The following is a 15,854-nucleotide window of genomic DNA, read 5'->3' as shown; positions in this document are numbered from 1 at the left end:
CGGGCCTGCCTGCCTGGTTTAGTGTGGCGGCTAGGGCGAAGTCAGATGCATCACTCTCCACCTGGAAAGGGATGGATTCATCCACCGCGTGCATCGTGGCTTTCGAGATGTCGCTCTTCAAAACCTTGAAGGCCAATTGGGCCTGCGGCGTAAGTGGAAAGGTCGTGGACTTAATGAGCGGACGAGCTTTGTCCGCGTAGTTGGGGACCCACTGTGCATAATATGAAAAAAACCCGAGGCATCTCCTCAGTGCTTTCGTGCTAGCGGACAAGGGAAGTTCAGTGAGTGGGCGCATACGGTCTGGATCAGGGCCAATGACCCCGTTTTCCACCACGTATCCGAGGATGGCTAACCTACGCGTACGGAATACGCACTTCTCCCTGTTATAGGTCAGATTCAGGCGAGATGCAGTGCGCAGAAAGTGTTGGAGATTCGTGTCGTGGTCCTGCTGGTCATGGCCGCAGATGGTGACGTTATCCAGGTACGGGAAGGTAGCCCGCAACCCGTTCTGGTCCACCATTCGGTCCATAGCACGCTGGAAGACCGAGACCCCATTGGTGACACCAAATGGAACCCTGAGGAATTGGTATAGACGACCATCCGCCTCAAAAGCCGTATATTGTCGGTCCTCTGGGCGGATGGGGAGTTGATGGTAGGCGGACTTAAGGTCTATGGTAGAAAACACTCGGTACTGCGCAATCTGATTGACCATATCAGAAATGCACGGGAGAGGATACGCATCCAGCTGCGTGTATCTATTAATGGTCTGACTATAGTCGATGACCATCCGAGGTTTGTTCCCGCTTTTGACTACCACGACCTGCGTTCTCCACGGACTAGCACTGGCCTGTATGATCCCCTCCTTGAGGAGCCGCTGAACCTCAGATCTAATAAAGATCCGGTCCTCAGCGCTGTAAGGCCTACTTTTAGTAGCGATGGGCTTGCAGCCAGGTACCAGATTTTTAAAAAGGGATGGTGTTGTGATCTTCAGGGTGGATAAATAGCACGCGGGGCGCTTTGGGCAATTTGGAGGCTGCGGCTGATTCCCTACTGCCAGTGAAGGGAGTGGCCCACCATACTGTAGGATCACACTCTTCATGTGGACCATAAAGTTTAGTCCGAGGAGAATTGGCGCGCAAAGGTGAGGTAGCACAAGGAGCCTGTATTGCTCGTAAATTGTGCCCTGTACCTCAAGAGTTACCATACATCGTCCTTGGATCGGTACAGACCGGGACCGTGATGCCATGGAAATTGTCTGTTTGGCAGGGAGAATCCGGAGTCCACACCTTTTAGCAGTTTCAGGGTGTATGAAACTTTCGGTGCTTCCGCTGTCAAACAGACAATTCACAGTTCTGCCACTAACCTTTACCTCCATCATAGAATGTTCCAGTCTGTAATGCCTGGTCTGATCCAGGGAGATCGATGCCACCGTTGGCCCCTGGGCGTCACTGCATGCTGCCGATGTGGATGCTGAGGACCCCTGCTGGTCGCTCCTAGTCGTCGTGGACCATGATGGCCGCCCCCATGAATCGCACGTGGGCGAGGGCGCCAAGCGCAGCGACTCCTGGTGGTCTTCCTCCTCCTCTGTCTGCCACGATGGCGCCGTCCTGAGATCGCACGTGGTCGGACCTCGTGGGTACTGCTACGCCGAAAGAGATTGTCTCCGTTCTGGAGGGTTACAAGCTGCACTGCCGTTTTTAGGTTTGGACCTGCAGACTTTGCCGTAGTGGCCTTTTTTACCGCACTGGCTGCAGATTGCCGTTCTTGCCGGACACTGTTGCCGTGGATGCTTGGCCCCTCCACACAAATAGCATCGCTGGCCACCTGGAGCTGCCGCCGTCGTCGAATCGATCTGGGAGCGCGGGTTAGCGGGGCGAGGAGGGAGCTGAGCTTGCTCCAACCACGTTGACTGCACGTGGTCCTCGGGGTACAGCGCCAAGCTCTTCGACGCCGCCTCCAACCTCACGGCCATCTCCATTGCCTGGGTTAAGTTGAGTTTCCCCTTTTCTAGCAATTTAAGCCTGATGTACGAGGACCCTACCCCTGCTACGAACGCGTCTCGGGCGAGGTCGTACATATACTGTTCGGCGGAGACGTCCTTACAGTCGCAACCCCTGGCAAGCTGCAGGAGCTCATTGGCATAATCCTCCATGGTTTCGCCCGACTGCCGACGTCGTGTAGCGAGGAGGTAACGAGCGTGTATCTCGTTGGGTGGCATAGTGTATCTTTTCTTTAGGAGCTCGACGGCACCCTGGTAAGTGGGAGCTGCACGAATGGCTAGGTAAATCGTGTCGCTTACCCTTGCGTGGAGGACCTGGAGTCTATCACTGTCCGTAGTGATAGCTACCGAGGCTGCCAGGTAGTCCTCAAAGCACTTCCACCAATGGTCGAATGTGTTAGCTGCACCGACCGCACGTGGGTCCAGTGTCAGACGATCCGGTTTTAGAATCTGTTCCATACTCTCTGTTTTTTCTTCTTGTTGCACAGTTGTGAGTTTTCTGTTTATTTTATTAAATTGATGCGCGTCAATAAGCACATGGAACCAAGGCTTCGGTATTGAAGGCTTTAATAAAGTAACAATGGAACTACTAACACGAATACACCAGTTCAGACTGAAGGGGTCCTGCCGGAGCAGGGGGTCTTATACCTCGCCACCGGAGGCGGGACCCCACTGGAATGTGCCATGATAACTCTTATAACAGGTAAACACCCTAACCCAACAACATAGTACAACCCCCACAGTAACAACACCCTAGCCCAACAGTAACATAGTAACAAACCCCAGTGGTGAACCAACGATGGTTCACCACACTAATAAAAGCCTTTATTTCCCGGGTACAATCCAGCCTCCCGAGTGATTTAATCGCGCATCACACAGATAGAGAGAGAGAGCAGGAGCACAGAGAGAGCGAGAGCAGGAATACAGAGAGAGAGAGAGAGAGGGAGCACAGAGAGAGAGAGAGCAACAGCACAGAGAGAGAGAGAGAGCAGTAGCACATATAGAGAGAGCAGGAGCACAGAGAGAGCGAGAGCAGGAGTACAGAGAGAGCAGGAGTGCAGAGAGAGAGCAGGAGCACAGAGAGAGCAGGAGCGCAGAGAGAGCAGGAGCACAGAGAGAGCAGGAGCACAGAGAGAGAGAGAGAGCAGGAGCACAGAGAGAGAGCAGGAGCCCAGAGAGAGGGAGAGCTGGAGCACAGAGAGAGAGCAGGAGCACAGAGAGAGCAGGAGCAGAGAGAGAGAGAGAGCAGGAGCACAGAGAGAGAGAGCAGGAGCACAGAGAGAGTGCAGGAGCACAGAGCGAGCAGGAGCAGAGAGCGAGAGAGAGCCGGAGCACAGAGAGAGAGAGCAGGAGGGCAGAGAGAGAGCAGGAGCACAGAGAGAGAGAACAGGAGCACAGAGAGAGAGAGCAGGAGCACAGAGAGAGAGACCAGGAGCTCAGAGAGAGAGAGAGCAGGAGCATAGAGAGAGAGCGAGCAGGAGCACAGAGAGAGAGAGCAGGAGCACAGAGAGAGAGAGCAGGAGCACAGAGAGAGAGAGCAGGAGCACAGAGAGAGAGAGCAGGAGCATAGAGAGAGAGCAAGAGCACGGGGAGAGTGAGCGCACTGAAGGTACAAATGGACAACAGATGTCCAAGGTCGGAAATGTTTGGGGTACAGAATCTGCCTCTTGCTGCCACTCACACTCATTTACTCCTGACCACGATGCCTGTGGCAGTCACCCATGGCACCCATGCATGGGTCAACCCTGCGTCAGCAACTCTCAGGATTCTGCGGACGTCAGTTTAAGAATCACTGTGACAGACAACCTGACGTACTTTCAGAACTGTTTGTCACTGCTGCTAAAGTCGCTTTGTCACAATGTACTTCCCAGAATTAAATAAAAGATGACACTCGGACATTATTGTCTGCGCTCTGGTCCATGGCAGAAGAAAAAAGCTTGTTTTCCACATTTTGGAAGTGATTACTTCCTTGCTGACAATCCCTAATTGTTCAGATCTTTAACATGTCTGATCGTTGCACCACGCAAAATCTGAAATAATTAGATCACTTCTTATGGAGATATTTAGTGCTTCAGTGTACCAATTAACATTAACTCAGTGAAAGTGGAGCAATTCTCAGGAAGAAGGGACGGTTTGCTGGAGGCATTGTTCTGGCCACTTGCTCAGAGAAAGAAGGGGGCCACCAACCCGCCTGTAGTGATTGGATGGATTTACATATAAAATGGCAGGTCCTGTCCAATCTTATTACACAAGAGGTTTTGAACGCCAGAATGTACAATAAATGTGCCCAGGGCGGATTGACTGTTCACTGTTGACATCACCGCTCATGACAAGTCTCTAATGGTTTTCATAATCAGTGTAATGAAATGTGTTTTTGTTTCAAACTAAATTGAAGGAACCGTGTTCGGGCCATTTGTGTCAAGTGCTCAGATCTCTGAATTAATGCTGCGCTCTCTGAGTTCCCCGACTTTTCATTTCCTGGTCGGGCTTCATGCACATTCGACACTGGAGATGGTGTGCAAGTATTCAACATGATTTGAAGTGAAGTCTCTGCAAGCACCTGGGGCAGAAGGTGATTCAATCCCATCCACTCAATTTAAATCTTTTGATGAAATGGATTAAAAAAAACAATACGCATTGCAAAGCCACATTTGAAAGCCGTATTAAAAAAAAATATTCATTTCTGTCATTCTTTTCATGTGTAAAGTTTTTCACACAAAATTCCCTGGCTATTTGATATGGAATTAATCAATGAAATATTGCAGCAGATTTAATTGCTGCAATAGTTTCATTGAATTATAGAATCCAACAGTGCAGAAGGAGGCCATTCGGCCCGTCGAGTCTGTACTGAACACAATCCCGCCCAGGCCCTATTTCCGTAACCCCACACATTTACTCTGTTAATCCCCCTGACACTCGGGTCAACTTAGCATGGCCAATCAATCTAACTTGCACATCTTTGGATTGGAGCATAGAACCATAGAACCATAGAAAATTACAGCTCAGAAACAGGCCTTTTGGCCCTTCTTGTCTGTGCCGAACCATTTTATGCCTAGTCCCACTGACCTGCACTTGGACCATATCCCTCCACACCCCTCTCATCCATGAACCCGTCCAAATTTTTCTTAAATGTTAAAAGCACTCGAAGGAAATCGGCACAGACACGGGGAGAAAGTGCAAATTCCAAACAGTTTTTCCACCTTTTAGCAGATTTCATTTTCATTTTCTTTTCCTGCATCTGGGCACACTTTTTGAACTCTTGAATTGCTGGCATGGTACCATGTAGTCAGCCGGTTAGTATAACCAATAGCTGGGGCAATTTTCGAAAGAAAGATTGGAGAGAAACAATGATATTTGGCCATATTTGGCTGTGATCGGCTGATCGCACTCTGCGTGGACTTTCTACTGGGTGTTACACTGCAAGTTGCTGTCTGCAGAGCATCCCAATCGAGCAGGGAACTTTGCAAATAGGGGGGGCCATGGCCTGATAGTATTACCGCTAGGCTATTAATCCAGAAACTCTGCTAATGTTCTGGGGACCTGGGTTCGAATCCCGCCACGGCAGATGGTGGAATTTGAATTCAATAAAAATTATCTGGAATTAAGAATCAACTGATGACCATGAAACCATTGTCGGAAAAACCCATCTGGTCCATGAACGTCCTTTCGGGAAGGAAATCTGCCATCCTTACCTGGTCTGGCCTACATGTGACTCCAAACCCACAGCAATGTGGTTGACTTTCAACTGCCCTCAAACAATTAGGGATGGGCAATAAGTGCTGGCCAGCCAGCATCGCCCGTGTCCCACGAATTAATAAAAAAAAGAATAGGGCAAGCTCCTGAAACAATCAGACTGGAGGATCATTAATGAGCAGCACTGTGTCTGAATAAGGAAGCCAATGTTAGAAGTTAAATTCAATGTCAAAACAGGTACAGATGTGCAAAATAATGGGGAGACTTTTACTAAGCCCATGAAGGTGGGTTTGAGGCAAGGGTTGGGAAGTGAGCAGGAAGTATTGTGCTTGTTCCCGAATGTGCTCCTGCCTTCTCCCACCTTTTGCAGTACCGCCCTTCCATGCGGCTACGGCAAACCTCTCGGCAGTGGTGGAAAGCCAATTAAGCTCGTTAAGTGGGCAATTAGCAGCAACTTTGATAGCGCCCCACATGCTGCGTCCGAGCCTCAGCTACTCTACTAGGAGACGGCTGCACAGCGGAAGGCTGGAGCTGCATGAAAATGATTCAATCTGACCATTTAGCGGTGCGACTGACAAGCCTCAGGGCATTCCCGGGCAGAGGCCTGTCACTGCGAATGCAGCTCCTGGACACTGCACCCACAGACTGTGCCCTGGGTGCAGAGACTCTCTTCAGCCCTCTCAGCCTTTACTCGCAAGCATCTCGCTCCACCCTCCTTTGAGGCTGTCTCCTCAGTGGTGTGCTACTCCAGCCACTGTGCAGATACAAGGGGCGGGATTTTCCGACTGCGCTCTCTCCCCAAAACCGTAAAATCCCGCCCAAGGTCAACAGACCTTTCCATGGTCCACCCCTCGCCCGCTCCAATTCCCGTTGGCGGGCAGAACGGGAAAATACACCCCTATATTCGGGGGCAGCACAATGGTTAGCACTGCTGCCTCACAGTGCCAGGGACCAGGGTTCAATTCCAGCCTCGGGTCACTATCTGTGTGGAGTCTGCACATTCTCCCCGTGTCTGCGTGGGTTTCCTCCGGGTGCTCCAGTTTCTTTCCACAGTCCAAAGATGTGCGGGTTAGATGGATTGGCCGTGCTAAATTGCCCACTCATACCAGGGGATTAGTAGGGTAAATGTGTGGGTTACAGGAATAGGGTTTGGGTGGGATTGTGCAGACTCGATGGGCTGAATGGCCTCCTTTCACACTGAAGGGATTCTATGTCTAAAAAAAATTCAGCTCAAAAATGAGTGAAAGTTTATATTAAGAGAAAGCACGATGAAAGAGATGGAATGACAAAAAAAAGCAAAATATTGTGAATAATGGAAATCTGAAATAAAAAGAGGAGGTGCTGAAAACAACTCAGCACCTGCGGCTAGAGTGGCAGAATTAACATTTTGAGTCCAATATAATTCTTCTTTCTAACACGAGACTCAAAACATTAACTCTGAAAACTCTCTGACAGTAATTAAAATCCAAAGCAATGAGATTCCTCATCTATTAAAGGTAATTTTCAGCACTGGAAAGGTTGTTTGGCCGAAATTAGTTTTATCATGCTGTTAGAAAATAGTACTTTGACTAGAATTCCACTCCAATTCACTCCCCACACCCATTGGTGTTCAGCAGCAGACATTCGTCTGTTCCCACAGCTCATTATTCCTGGAACAGGTCATTTGCCCATCAAGTGGGAAGGCAATGGCCTAATGGTATTATCGCTGGACTATTAATCCAGAAACTCAGCCAATATTCTGAGGGCTGGGGTTCAAATTCTGCCATGGCAGTTGGTGGAATTTGAATTCAATAAAAAAAATCTGGAATTAAGCATCTACTGATGACCATTGTCGGAAAAACCCATCTGGTTCATTTTAGGGAAGGAAATCTGCCACCCTTACCTGGCCTGACCTATATGTAACTCCAGAGTCACAGCAATGTGGTTGACTCACATCTGCCATCCAAGGGCAAGTAGGGATGGGCAATAAATGCTGGCCAGCCAGCGACATCCATGTCCCGCGAATGAATTTAAAAAAAACAGAGGTGTATAACTTGAGGGCACCACTCTGCATCAAGTATGGCTGTCATGATGTGGCGATGCCGGCGTTGGACTGGGTTAAACACAGTAAGAAGTCTCACAACACCAGGTTAAAGTCCAACCGGTTTATTTGGTAGCAAAACTTACCTGACGAAGGGGCAGCGCTCCGAAAGCTCGTGGCTTTTTCTGCCAAATAAATCTGTTAGACTTTAACCTGGTGTTGTGAGACTTCTTACTGGGTTCACCCCAGTCCAACGCCGGCATCTCCACATCATGACTACCATCGACACCACAAACTGCCGGCTCCAAGTGGAGAGGATCTCCAAGAAGGTCGCGCATATTGACACAGACATCAAGTTTCACTTACCTGATAAAGGGGCAGCGCTCCGAAAGCGAGTGGCTTTTGCTACCAAATAAAGCTGTTGGACTTTAACCTGGTGTTATCAAGTATGGCTGACCAGGAGTCTCTCCCACACTTAGCGCCTGCTATTGATGTGTTGGAAGATGTTTGGCAGGTTCATACTCAACTTGTGTGGCCGCATTATGAACACACTTTCCTTGTCCATCAAATCTTGGCATGGGATTCGAACCTGGGACTTCTGGCTCAGAGGCTGGGATGCTACCCATTGCGCCACAAGGCCTCCTTCGACTGGAATGGATAATCCCTAAATGTTAGTCTATATCGATGGGGCAGGATTTAGTGGGAAACATGGTGATCAGTCCCACTTAATCATGGTGCCGGAAAAACCTCCCCCGATTGTCTCCAAGATCATAGCAATTCAGGGATGGCTTAGGGATTCAATAGGTCGGCTTCTCCACACTTCCCAAAGGCAACCCAGCAAACCATATCAGTGGCTTTCTAATGTGGGGTACCCCCTGTAGTCAGGCTCTCTATGTTGAAAGCATCCTCACTGCTCTTGCCTCTAAATCACCACTGCCATCCCTTCCCCTGGACCCCTCTCGTGTGACCCACCCCATCTCCCCAACACTCGCCCCCCCACTCCTCGACCCCCATCTTGCCTTCACTCACCTTCGGTCTGGAGCCCCTCAGCAATCCTAGACAGCATGAGGAACTGCCCACTTCCGATTGGCCACAGCCCTCAGCAGGTGGAGCTTCCATCGCCTGGGACCTCGATTGCAGGGAAGATCCAAAGGTGACTACTTCAGTGCCTGAAGGGCACTTGAATCCATCAGGCCTCCTGCATGGAACTGACAGGGGTTTCCCGCTGGGCCTCCACTGGCCGACAGAATCCCTGCCATGATATCAGCACAGGATCTTCATGCCATTGAGTATAATGGACTGGGGAAGGCAGGCAGGAGATGTTGGTTCTGCACCGTTTATGGAGAGGCAACAGGGACAGCACCCTTCCAGACATTAATGATTAACTACTCATGTAGCTAGAAGTTGCTGTGCAATTTGAATTTTAAATACTAACTCCTGTTAGCCTCTATGTTTTGCAGTGGGAATAGCCGGGGGGGGGGGGTTGATTTTCCTTCTGGCAGTCATCACATTCCAAACCCTGTCGTGTATGCAACATTCCCAGGATTCCTTACCTTTGTAGCTAACTGTTTAATGGCATACAACACTGTCCCCAGGTGGCATATCTTTCAATTTCCAGCCTGGATTTTTCTTTATGTCTGCCTCTAACAGCATTCTGAGACCAGGAACCCAGTGAACTTAGAGCTTTGTGCTTCATTCAGTTGATGAGCAGATTGGAGCGCTTACCTCCTTTGCTCTCTTGTTATTCAGAGATGCCACCACATTCCTCAGAGCCAGCACAGCGTCTCGTGACTTGTGCTGGCATCCCTACATCAGCAGCATTATTGCTGCATTGAATGGAATGCAAAGTAAACAAACGCCATTAGTCCTGTCCTCTTAGGATGATTGGATCTGATTTGAATTCGCTCAAAACCCGGTTGTTTACACAGAGTTAAAATTGGGCCCTTAATGAGGTTTCTTTGTGAGGCAAGTGGGAGAAATGGTGGTGAAATGACTTTTCATTGAATCATAGAACCCCTAGAGGTGCAGAAGGAGGCCATTCGGCCCATTGAGTCTGCACTGACAATCCCATTTCGGCCTAATCCACGTAACCCCACATATTTACCCTGCTAATCCCTATTTCCTATGCATCCGGGACACCGAGAGGCAATTTAGCGTGGCCAATGCACCTAACCTGCACATCTTTGGATTGTGGGAGGAAACCGGAGCACCCGGAGGAAACCCACGCAGACACAGGGCGAACGTGCGGACTCGACACAGAAAGTGACCCAGGTGGGAATTGAACCTGGGTCCCTGGAGCTGTGAGGCAGCAGTGCTAACCACTGTGCCATTGTGCTTTGCTCAATCAGAGGGAGATTGGTGAACAGACCTTTGACTGAGAGCATAAGTCTTCTGGTCTGTCTGACAGCGAATCACATGAAGTTGATGTGTTCATCCTCAGAGCCAGGGTTCAAAAACAAAACGCAACTACCTTTGAGGTAAAACTCAAAAGGTTGCTTCATTTCAGTCACGTTAATAAAATTCCAAGTCCAGGGGCTGGATCCTCAAGGGGCCAGAGGGTCAGGACTCCGTGCAGGTGGGAATTGAAAATAGTGATCCCGAGGTCACGTAAGGATTCCGGTGCCTTCAGGACAGATCTGTATTTTCAAAGAGCCAGTGAGGAGAAAAGAGCAGGAAAGGCTGTTATTGCCAACTCAAGCTCACTAAGCAGCTTGTCAAGGGGTCAGTCTGGTGCAGAATGGAATCTTGAGTGCTTAATTCAAAGAACCCAAACGGACTAGTGCACGTCAGTGTTCGCTGGTGATCACTGTGGGGCTATCAGGAACTGATTTTCAACCGACCATCCTGGATCTCCTTGCACCAATTCCAGCTCTGCCCTCCTTGCATTACCCTAGATGCTGCCAGCCCTCCAGGGCAACGTCTGCTCTCCCCAGCAAAGTAGCCCCAGCCTCCAACATCGCCTTCTGGAGATGCCCAGCACCTTTCATTGAGCATCAAGCTTGCCTCCTGGCCAAATCTGCCAGTTACATTTGAACATAGTGTCTCAACCCGGGTCGCTGGTGCTGGAGGCAGCAGTGCTAACCACTGTGCCACTGTGCCGTAGATGATGAGTCCAACTCCGCCTACTCCATCCCCATGGCCTTGCACATTTCTCCCTTCAAGTATTTATCCAATTCACAGAAACATAACAACTGTTTGTGATTTATATAAACGATCTGGAAGAAGATGTAACTGGGATGATCAGTAAGTTTGCGGACGTCACAAAATTGGCAGGACTTGCAGATAGTGAGGAGCATTGTCAGAAGCTACAGAAGGATATAGATAGGCTGGAAATTTGGGCAAAGAAATGGCAGATGGAGTTCAATCCTGATAAATGCGAAGTGATGCATTTTGGTAGAAATAATGTAGGGAGGAGCTATACGATAAATGGCAGAACCATAAAGGGTGTAGATACGCAGAGGGACCTGGGTGTGCAAGTCCACAGATCCTTGAAGGTGACGTCACAGGTGGAGAAGGTGGTGAAGAAGGCATATGGCATGCTTGCCTTTATAGGACGGGGCATAGAGTATAAAAGTTGGGGTCTGATGTTGCAGATGTATAGAACGTTGGTTCGGACACATTTGGAATACTGCGTCCAGTTCTGGTCGCCACACTACCAGAAGGACGTGGAGGCTTTGGAGAGAGTACAGAGGAGGTTTACCAGGATGTTGCCTGGTATGGAGGGGCTTAGTTATGAGGAGAGATTGGGTAAACTGGGGTTGTTCTCCCTGGAAAGACGGAGGATGAGGGGAGACTTAATAGAGGTGTATAAAATTATGAAAGGCATAGATAGGGTGAACAGTGGGAAGCTTTTCCCCAGGTCGGTGGTGACGTTCACGAGGGGTCATAGGTTCAAGGTGAAGGGGGGGAGGTTTAACACAGATATCAGAAGGACATATTTTACACAGAGGGTGGTGGGGGCCTGGAATGCGCTGCCAGGCAAGGTGGTGGAGGCAGACACACTGGGAACGTTTAAGACTTATCTAGACAGCCATATGAACAGAGTGGGAATGGAGGGATATAAAAGAATGGTCTAGTTTGGACCAGGGAGCGGCACGGGCTTGGAGGGCCGAAGGGCCTGTTCCTGTGCTGTATTGTTCTTTGTTCTTTGTTCAAGAAGCAGGAGTAGGCCATTCAGCCATGTGAGCCTGTTCCACCATTCATTTTGCCCGTGGCTGATCATCAAATTCAATATCCTGATCCCGCCTTCCCCCCATAGTTCTTGATCCCTTTAGCCCCAAGAGCTATATCTAATTTCTTCCTGAAATCAGACAACGTTTTGGCCTCAACTACATTCTGTGGTAGCGAATTCCACACATTCACCGCCCTCTGGGTGAAGAAATTTTTCCTCATCTCAGTTCTGAAAGGTTTACCCCTTATCCTCAAACTATGAGTCCTAGTTCTGGACTCCCCCACCATTGGGAACATTCTTGCTGAATCTACCCTGTCTAACCCTGTTAGAATTTTATAAGTTTCTGCAAGATCCCCTCTCACTCTTCTAAACTGTCGGGAGGACCAGCCTGCCCATAGTTTTTTTTCCTGAGGCGAAAGTCAACCCTCATTACATAAAAAGTCGCGTGTGGAAAGAATAATGTTTCACATGATGAAGGGATGAAGGCCTATGTTGTTCATAAACTATGAATTTTCAATAACATTGTTTACTCCTTCGAGGAAATTACACCATGTTTATCCAGGCATCTTACGTAAGCGCTCTGACCAGAGGAATTAGAAATTACTGTCAAAGGATAAATTGAGAGAATCATGAGTAATGATATGAAATAAATAGCATCAGCACCTGGGGAGAGAATATTAATCCCTGTAGAATCTAACAATATCTTAGTGTTTTGCCTGTGTAACTGCTGCTTACCATATTACAAAGGAATTTCTAATTTGTAATCAACATTATCTATAAATGTAAATTGAGTTTAATTAGTATATCTCCTTTATACGATGCTTTTGTTAATGCATCTTTCAAATTCCTTCCAGCACAATAACTGTAACGTCTTCTCCAGATAGAATATGATTTCGGAGTTACAGGAGAGTTTTTCCCTAATTAGCAATTTGCATATATGAGTTGGGTTAATATGTGTTCTACTTAGTATAATGAATGTTTCTCACTGAGATTCGGCGAGGTAGAAATTATTATATATTTGATTTATTTTAGAAGTCAATTCAATCTTGCCTATCGAAACGAGGGGAGATTGAAAACAAATTACCATATTTTATTTCTCCAGCCTTTGTTTTATCATAACAAACGCACAAGAGTTTCTCCATATTAAACGAGCAGGTTTTAAACTCCAGGAGGCTAATTTTCTCGTGACTGGAGTATTCTACTCACAGGCTCACTGGACCTTTGTATGTGTGACCTGGGTGAAGACAGAAGTAGGGTTGGGCAGTTCCGCACAGTTAAACAGCTTAGTGCCACTGCCCGGCTTGTACATGAATAATTGCTTCTTGGGCAAGGTATCAGACATCTGTTGGCAACCTTACAAAAGCCACTTCTTGTTTAAAAAAAAGAATGCCATTTACCATTTCACTCGGAGATGCCACTCAATGGAAATCTATCTCAGAAGCATGTATGATGTTGTTGAAGAGAGAAAGACCAGATGGATTCTGCCCCCAACCATGTTGTGAACTGAGTGCATTTTTTTATATAACAAACCAAATGCTCTGGCCTTTGTCTCACAGAGGGCAATTAAGGCCGCAGTTTTACCAGCACGTCCGCCCCGGAACCAGGGCAGGCGAGGTTCTCTGTTGGCCTCGGGCGGGATCTCATGAACCTCGGGCGAGCGAGGCGGTAAGATTCCGGTATAGGGTTTTTGACTATTCCACTATTTTCACTTCACACCAATTAATGATAGAAAGTATATTTAAGATGCTGTGGTCAAGGACAAGAACTCAGTGATCAACTTGTATTTGGAGGGCAGCATCTGGACAAGTATCTTTTACCCAACTTGAACAGCTTCCCTGCTGCCATTAGACATTTGAATGGCCCTACATTATATTAAGTTGATCTTTCTCTACACCCTAGCTGTGACTGTAACACTACATTCTGCACCCTCTCCTTTCCTTCTCTCCTATGTACTCTATGAATGGTATGCTTTGTGTGTATAGCATTTAAGAAACAATACTTTTCTCTGTATACTAATACATGTGACAATATTAAATCAAATCTAATCTAATCTAATCAAACCATTTCAGTCTGAGTGCTGATCCTCATCTTTAAAGGGGGCAACTCAACCTTGTTTTCTCATGAGCACAAAATTTCTGGCGTTCGAGAAAATTATGTCATGAACCAAAGATACCAGAAGCTTTTGCGTATAATTTCCTTGCCTGTGGCAAATTCCCCTGTCAACCCTGTTATCCATCATTCAGAGCCTTTGGCATGTCGCTGTAGAGGGAGGGAAGAGTGTTCAGAGAATTAGCGTCTACTGTGGGCCAATCCCAGGCAACTTCTAATGGCCAAGGATCTGCATCAGTGGAACTCAAGGAGCAGAATCGCTGGCCTACCCTTTTGATTGGAGTACAAGGCCTGCCATATCAGGACAAAATTAGTGGAGCGGGGAGAAAGGGACAAATTGAGGAATCAGAAATCAGAATGAGTGTCATTTTTTTCTCAAGTGACAAAGGAGTGTTTAATGACTTTTACTTGATGGCACATCACACCATAAAAGAAAATAATCAAACATACAAATGGCAGCGCAGCAAGCTGAAACAAAGGATCGCGCAAACAAGTGGGAATTCTGTCTAATACTAACGTCTGCCTCGGTCAAAAAGGGATATAGTGTGCGTTTAAACAAAAGTTCATTCCGAGTGTTCAGAAATCCAACCAAACTGAAATCACTTATCCATAAGGCTTTGTGGGTGTTGACACATGATTGACATCCCCATGTGGCTTGCCAGGAGCGCCAATAGAACTGAATTTTAAGTCTCATCAAGCTTATGCGGCCAATGCAAATTGAATTCACTTGAAGTAGGCTTGAATAGGTTTGGAAACAAAAGATTGAAACAAAAGGTGTTGATGATTGGGTGGTGAGGGCAATGAAAGGTTTGTGAATGCAACGGTGCCAGTGTGTGAACTTGGCTGAACTGAGAAGCAACAGATAAAGCTGAGTGGCTGCTGAGCCAATGATTTGGGGTGCTGTCCTTTCCCTTGGTTAATGACTCCTTCTTTATTAGTCACAAAGTTACTGAAGGATTTAGATATCATCTGAGCTTTTCTGAAGGTTTTAGCCAATTTTTGCTCTCAATTCTGCCACATTCCCTAAATATTTTGTATCGAATGTTTCACTCTCGTCACTAAGATGCCTCAAGTATTCATCAAAATCGGTACCTGGATCTAGGCTAATGATTAGGTGCAAAAGTTATGGGCCCCACCAATATTTTGCGTGTAGTGATGAAGTGTGACAAGGTGGCACAGTGGTCAGCGCTGCTGCCTCACAGCGTCCGGGACCCGGACTTGGGTGACTGTGTGGAGTTTGCACATTCTCCCCGTGTGGGTTTCCTCTGAGTGCTGTGGTTTCCTCCCACAGTTTAAAGATGTGCAGGTTAGGAGGATTGGCCATGCTAAAATTGCCCCTTTAGAGTCCAAAGATGTATAGGTTAGGTGGATTAGCCAAGATAAATGCATGGGGTTATGGGGACAGGGTGGAGGGGAGGGCCTGGGTGGGATGCTTTTTTGAAGAGTCAGTGCAGACTCGATGGGCTGAATGGCCTCTTTTTGCACTGTAGGAATTCTTTGGTTCTCAGACCTGTGCTCCAGAAATAGCCTCACTGCTGGCAAAGCTGTTCTAATGCAGCTACAACACGGGCATCTACACAATGATGTGGAAAATTGCCCAGGTATGTCCCATCCACAAAAAACAGGATAAACCAATCCTGCCATCCACCCACTCCCAATCATTAGCAAAATCACAGAAATATTGCAAGAATCATTTGCTTATTCTAGCCTTGGTGGAAACATAATGAGGCAAGAGAGATTGACCTTAACTTCAGATAGTACTTGACCCGATGTAACTCAAATGAGCCCAGATTTATTAAGAATAGTGGGGGAAGCACAGAGTCAGACCTTTGTTAGGATACCACATCAGAAACCACAAAGTA

This window comes from Mustelus asterias, chromosome 6, assembly GCF_964213995.1.
Source record: "Mustelus asterias chromosome 6, sMusAst1.hap1.1, whole genome shotgun sequence".
Lineage (NCBI taxonomy): Eukaryota > Metazoa > Chordata > Chondrichthyes > Carcharhiniformes > Triakidae > Mustelus > Mustelus asterias.
The sequence above is the reverse complement of the archived record's forward strand: the minus strand, read 5'-3'. Positions refer to the sequence as shown.